Source organism: Glycine soja, chromosome 15 (assembly GCF_004193775.1).
Source record: "Glycine soja cultivar W05 chromosome 15, ASM419377v2, whole genome shotgun sequence".
Taxonomy (NCBI): domain Eukaryota; kingdom Viridiplantae; phylum Streptophyta; class Magnoliopsida; order Fabales; family Fabaceae; genus Glycine; species Glycine soja.
Genome location: NC_041016.1, coordinates 46,876,098 through 46,883,387, shown reverse-complemented (window position 1 = coordinate 46,883,387; position 7,290 = coordinate 46,876,098). Strand labels below are relative to the sequence as shown.

Below are 7,290 nucleotides of genomic sequence, written 5' to 3'. Positions count from 1 at the left end.
GAAAATGCGGAAATTGATTAAGGAAAGGATGGAAAATAAGGTGGTTAATTTCGTAGGTCTTAATAAGGTGGTTCTTGGCATAAAATGGATGAATGGGATGGTAAAACGTAGGTTAAGTGGTGGTTGGACAGAAATATAGAAATGGCAATAACTGAAGCTATAGGGCTCCAAATGAAGTGATTCCAAAACGAGGTGAAAGGTCTCATTTTGAAATTCAATTTAGGCTCAAGAATCACTTAATTTGAGTGCGTAAAATGGGAGTTATGGCCACGAGATAATTCTGGGCAGAGGTGGATTTTCTGGAATTGTGGTTTGAAAGAACAAGGGTGAAGATGAAAGGAAGGAAAGAATCACTCTTTCCAGCGAGGGCAACACACAAAGGTTGTGACAGTCCTTTGATACAGCCAGGGTGTTCTTAAATCACTCAAGAATTTAGGAGAATCACTCTCACTAAGATAAAAGAGATAAACTCTAATTTTCTGAATAAAACTCAACTTGTGTTTATTGATAAAATGGTTCAGCTTATATAGAAGCTTTACAGCAAATTTTAGTAATGACCCACTAACCTAGAATTAAAATAACTTAATGTCATTAACCTAGGGAATTAAAAAAAACTTAATGGCTGAGTGTAACTGAAATTGTGGCAACCAAAAGTCACCCCCAACAGCCAACAAGTCAGCCACCATTTGGTCTCCCAAAAGGCTGATGCCTAGGTTGCCAATTGGGCCCTTATTACAACTTGAACTAAACCTATTAAAGCCCTTTTAGTTGATTAACCCAAAATATATTTTTGGTCAGCCAACTTTACAAGGATTGAGCCATTATTTAGACAAACTAAACACTCTAAAATTGAGACAAAGTGGTGTCATTTAGTCCTCCTCCATTTGGGCCATGATACAACTCACAACCTTGGACTCTTCTCCTTGAAACTTGGGTTTGTATTCAAATAGTATGGACAACACTTGTTGAAAAGCTTCCTTGGCTTTTCTTGCTCTAGCCCTTGTCATAGGCCCTCCAAGTCCTTCAAGTGGATCCTTGCCCTTGCTCTTGGTCATGTCCTCATCACTTATACTTCAAAATAGTTGATGACACAAACAAGTAGAGTATAATACAAATGATATAATAAGAGATAACTATTATTATTCATAATTGTCCACCTTATGTAGAATGACAGGAGCGCCATATTGGGGTTGAATAGTCATCACCAAAGTTGGAGCATGAGTATAGGTTGGAGAAAGTTCAAACGAGAAACATTGTAAAATCATCGACAAAGCAATCTTTGCTTCCAACAAAGCAAAATTTTGTGCGATGCATATTCTAGGACCTCCTCCAAAGGGGAAAAATGAAAATCTACCATTCGTGGCCTTCAGAACTCCTTCAGAAAATCTCTCAGGTTTGAACTCCTTAGCATCATCACCCCAGAGCTCACTATCATGGTGAACCAAAATTGTTGATATGAAAATCTCCACTCCATCAGGAAATGATAGGTTTCCAAGTTTCACATCTTTGATAACTTTTCGAGGAACACCAACTCCTGGAGGGTATAATCTAAGAACCTCATACAAAATCATAGTAACCTGTTGCAAAAATATTCATAGTAAATACCATGAACATGCTATTCAATAACAAGTTTATAATACAAACTTACAATCTTTAATTGATTCAGTCCATCAAAAGTCGGTTTTTGGTTGCCAAAAACTTGTGAGACTTCCTCCCTTGCGCGTGCTTGCCAATCAGGGTACCTACTCAATAATATCATTGTCCAAACAAGCAAAACTGAAGTGGTGTCCTGCCCTGCAAAGTAGAAAAGCTTGCATTCTTCAATAACTTCCTCAAGATTCATTCCAACATTCTTATTGTTCCCCTGTTCTTCAATTTCCTTGTGATTTGACTCCAGAAGTATATCTAATAAGTTATTTTTAGTGGCTTCACCCGCCTTTAGCGCTTTGTCTCTCTTGTTAATAATATCCATAAGTGAAGCTTTTATATCTCTATCAATTTCCATCATCCTTTTAGGTACCAACCTACAAGTATAATCAGTCCTGTGATAATCATGAAATGAAGGGAATGTTCTTTGATGCATCAACTATACTTCTAATGTTGGTTCCTTCGGTAGTAAAAATTGGAACATTGATTTTAAAATGTTAAATTGAGAGATACCCCTTCACATACTCATGTCACAATATATGGTAAAATGGTTGCTGTAAAAAATATAATCTTTAGTTTAGTTGATTAAAGCTCATCCAATAAGTTTGATCACTTAAGTCTATCAGATAATCAAATATACATATTAGTCTTACCTCTGTCCTCTCATTTTCAGTGTAAGTTCAATTTTCTCTTTTAGAAGTTGAAATATTCTTCTCCCTTCTAAATAACTACTTCCAAATGCTGTTCGAGAAATAACATCAGCAGTCAAATTCTTAACAAAAGGCCATACGTCAATTTCACTTGATCCATCTGAAGACAGCATTTCCTCCCATTTGCTAATCAGATCATCGCAACATTGGATGAATAGTGGTAACATATTCTGTGAATGGTGTAATGAAGAAATAGCAAGGTGTTAAAATTTTCCGTGCGTTTCAAATTAATTAAACACATACACATTCGGACATGCACATCATGTTTATAGACCAGCTGATGTTGCTTGCAGTAGAAGAATATGTGTTGCTGGCTAAACTTAACTCAAGCTTTGCCATATATACCAAATTTTTTTCTTACTTGCAAAGTATGTTTTCATTATTATATATGTGACTTTTAAAATTTTTTTATTTAACATTTAATAAAAATGTTGTTAAAAGCCTTTAGGTCATATTTAAAAAATATTATCAAATTATGAATAAATATTATTAATATGTTTTTATGATATATTATCAAATGTTATATATAATATATGTTGCTAAAATCTAAAATGTCACAAAAAAACTTTAACAACATGATTTATACATAATATTCGATAAATTTTATAAAAATATATTAATAACATTTATTCATAGTTTTACAATATTTTTTAATATCATAAACAAATTTTACTAATATTTTTATTAAGTGTTAAATAAAAAAATATTGTTAAAGATTATATTTATAATGATAGTAATTCCTTTTAAGAGGATACATTTTATAGGAAGGTAATTTTCACATTAAAAAAATGTAGATACATTTGTGGCACAATCTCAATATTTGTCTGACATGTTTTCAAAAGACACACATGCCAATATCTAAGATCTTTTTTTAGTAATAGGAAACTAACCTTCTACTTTTCTAAATTAAATGCGGGGTTGATTATCTTTCTATGCATGCTCCACTTTTCTCCCTCATGCATTGCAAGACCAGGAATAAGTGATCTGATATTTGGGCCCATATTAGGCTTTCCAAAGTCATAAATCTTGTTGAATACATCTTTGATTAGCTCGGGATCTGTGAGGGTCACCCTTGGTTTCTGTCCATTCCAAATAAAAGAATTTTTGCCTACATGCCATCAGCAACAATTAGAATATGTATTATATTAAATATGAAAAAGAAAGAGAAAACTTTGAAGAATTGAAAAAATGAGCAACTTTGCGAGCTATTTAAATTTGACAAAAGACATACAAACCATGGTAACCTTTTGGTATAGTACAAGCTACACACTAAGGTTAGTTCAAAGTAGTTGTTTATTTTCACTTATTAAGTGAGAGTCAAAAGAGTAAATTTAAACTACGTGACCATACGTAAATAATTCAAATTTAATATTATATGAACTTTTAAAAAGTTGTCATTTTTTTAAAAACTTGTGACTTTGTGTTTTGTTTTTATTTTGATAATAGTTCAAAATAAGATTTAATGGTTAATATTTTTTCCATAATATATATATATATATATATATATATATATATATATATATATATATATATATATATATATATATATATGCCTCCACTGTCTGATGGTGAGTCTCTAATGACTAAGGCAATGTTCTTTTTCAGAGACAAACAAGGAGAACTGAGATTACAAGTATGCATGTTCCTTTAGCGTGTTTGAATTGGCGTTCACCGTCCACGATATAAAGCAAATTAAACCACGTCCAAATTCATAAAATGACAAGGAAATAAGAGATGAACTGCTTCCAGTGATCCGCGTCAAAGATAGAGAATGTGTTACCAAACATACACTTCGTCTTACCTAAACATCTCATGAACACTCACACACAAGAAAATCAAAATGCATATGACATGAATGAAATACTTTTTTAATATATATTTTTTCACTCTTCTTTTTACTCTCTCTTTTTCAGTCATCAAATCAGGCACATGGATTTTTTCACCTTTTTTCTTATGTATTTTTATCCATTCAAACAATAACTATTGTCTACTCTATTTCCCTTATATTTCTATATATCCTCCCAATTTCATTCTTTCTCACTTTTCTCTCTATTTATTTTACACAATTAACTAGATATGAAAGTGAACACCACGTGAATGAAACATTTTGGTCTATTTTAAACGGTAATTATCAATTTGATAAGAAATTATATTAATTAGGTCTTTAAATTTTTAAAAGGTTCAATTTGTTTCTCAAATTCTTAAAAATAAATTAATTTAGTCCCTAAATTTTTAAGATTTTAAAAATCAAATTGAGTCATTTAAAATAATTTGGAGACCAACTTGATTTATTTTTAAAAATTTAAGGATTAAATTGAATCTTTTAAAATTTTAAGAACTAAATTGAACTATTTAAAATAATTCGGAAACCAAATTAATAATTAAATCATTTTAAACATGTAATTTCCGAACAAAACTTGGTTCCTTGATATAACAATTGCAAAAAGAGAAAAGCGGAGAGAAAACTAATTCTAAATCTTCCTACTCCAGTTACCTTTTATAATAAGTTTTAAATGTGTTTTATATTTTAAGACATTAAATACACTTACCTTATTTTAATACTTACTATAAAAGATAGTAAAACAACTTGTAAGAGGATGAAGTGAAAAAATATAACGTTACTCATGAAGGTACCATGTTTGTTGACAATGTAATGATCATAGGGAGACACACGCGGTCCTATGTCATTAGAGAAGAGATTCATGGGTTTGGACATGGCTTGCATTTGCATCTTTAATGACTCCTTCGTGTCCCCAACCTTAAACCTGTATGGACTGCCTCGAAGGCCTTGTTCTCTTAAGATCTTTTCAAGCCTCTTTGGCGTGAGCCATAATGAGTTGAGCTTCTTCCATGCCCATATCAGAGTCAGTATCAGTATCAGCATCAGAATATTGACCCATGCTGCTTCCATTTCTCTCTAAAAAAAAAAGTTAACAGAAATAAGTGAAGATAAATACTTGGTTTAAAAGAAATAAGTTGTAAGAAATAAGAAAAGGACATATTAGAGAACCATTATAAATAAAATGTAAAGTAAAACTAATCAATAGATTTTATAAATTTAAAATTTATTTGGTTGTTTGCCAAATATATTATGCTTATTTTCTATGTGTTGATTTTCCTTCCTATGTTTCTCTTTTACCAAATACTAATGGATAAATACCAAAAGCGTGTCTAATTCAGTATGGTATGTGAGTTATTATAAATTTATGTTTGATTCCTATTGATAAAAAAAAATATTAATGAACTCATCAGAAAAAAAATATAATCATTATAACAAAACAATGTTGAGTTAGTACAACGAACCTAATTTTTTGCTATTGAATCCCCATTGGTATGTACAGTGTCATTTTACACACATGCGTAAAATAATCGACGGCTTGAGATTCCATTTTGAAAGACTCACAACTTTTAAAAAATCTGAAAAAAAAGTATTCACTTTATTTTGGTGAATTTTTTAATATATAAGAATTTTGTATATTATTTTTTTATGGTTGAATTTATAAATTTATAAAATAAATATCAATAAATTATTTAAGAACTACGTTTCGAAGGGTTTCTTTTAAGTTTTTACTTCCGGTTCTAAAAATATCCAAGACTCACTGGGTAGCTTTCTATCTGGACACCGTTACAAGGATGACATGGTTTGCTTTGTAGTTTGTTATTTTATTGATAAATATTAATTATTAATTTTGTTAAAATGTTAGTAAAAAAAGATTAAAACCAACGACATCTCTCTTCCTTTCTCTTTTTGACGATCAGTCAATTTTATTATAGCACTACTCTCTTTACTACAGTCGATCTATAAACCTATGAAGGAATGATTTACAAACAATTGCAGCCAAGGTGACAAATAGGTGCATAAGATCTTTTAAGCGAAAGGATTTTCTCGTCAATATTACACATATTATCTTTAGCACATTTTTTTCTTAATACTTGTAAAAATATTACTAAAAGATTTTGACGATATTTAAATTTTTTTGCCAAATATAAATAAATATTATTAATATATTTGAATTGAAATATTGAAAAGGCACAAAATAAAATTTACCTCTGAATATGCTTCTGCTTCTTCACTTTGTATTGCTGTGTGCAGATTAGTCTCTCAAGTACTTCTTTACATATAGTCCCTTTTCACCCCCGTCGTTCATTGCATCATTGATCTTCTGTTTTATGCCCTCCTTTAATTTTCATTATTTTAGTGTTGGTTATAAGGGGTAGCCATTGCTGCAAGCGTTGCTGTCGTGTGAGTCTTTCATTTGTCGGCGGTGTACGTGGTTCTTTCTCAACCTTTCTGATTTCTTTAATATTTAATTATACCCGTGCAGGACATGGCACAAATTAAAAATAATTTTATAGCTTTATGGGTGCATTATTAGGGTGTTGCGAGATCCACCCAGCATCGAAAAGATAAAAATATCTCATGAGTATTTAAAGCGATTGCTGTGCACCCAACAGATGTTGTTTGATCTGCGTGTAACGTGATCCACAAATATTATAGTTATCCATAAGTTTGATATGGAGGAAGTTGATCCACGAACGACTTGCAAATCAACTTGATCTGTAAGAAGTTTTTATTTTTTTTTTTTTCATTTTAGAAGGTAATTTTATTTTTGAATATGAATAATATAAAATTTGTACAAATTTAAGCATAAAATAATTTCAAACATAAAATAACATTACATTAACTTAAACAATACATTCACTTCAATAGAATGAAAACAAATTAACATCAAATATATACTACAACTAAACCATGCTAATTTTGTGACAATGACACATTATCTTTCCTTTCTATTACATGTTTATTAAAAATAGTTAAAATTTTTATTGATCCGATTTTTTGTAACTATATTATTAAAAAAATCTAGTATAGAAATAAAATAAAAGAAATTGGTTCTTTTTGTAACCATATTACTAGTACAAAGTATTCACA

The 7,290-nt window shown here is 30.4% G+C and overlaps 1 pseudogene; it reads right to left on the bottom strand.

Annotated features, from left to right (window-relative positions):
* Positions 1–1,106: 1,106 nt before the first annotated feature.
* LOC114386767 lies at positions 1,107–6,846 on the bottom strand (annotated as a pseudogene).
* Between the last annotated feature and the right edge of the window lie 444 nt (positions 6,847–7,290).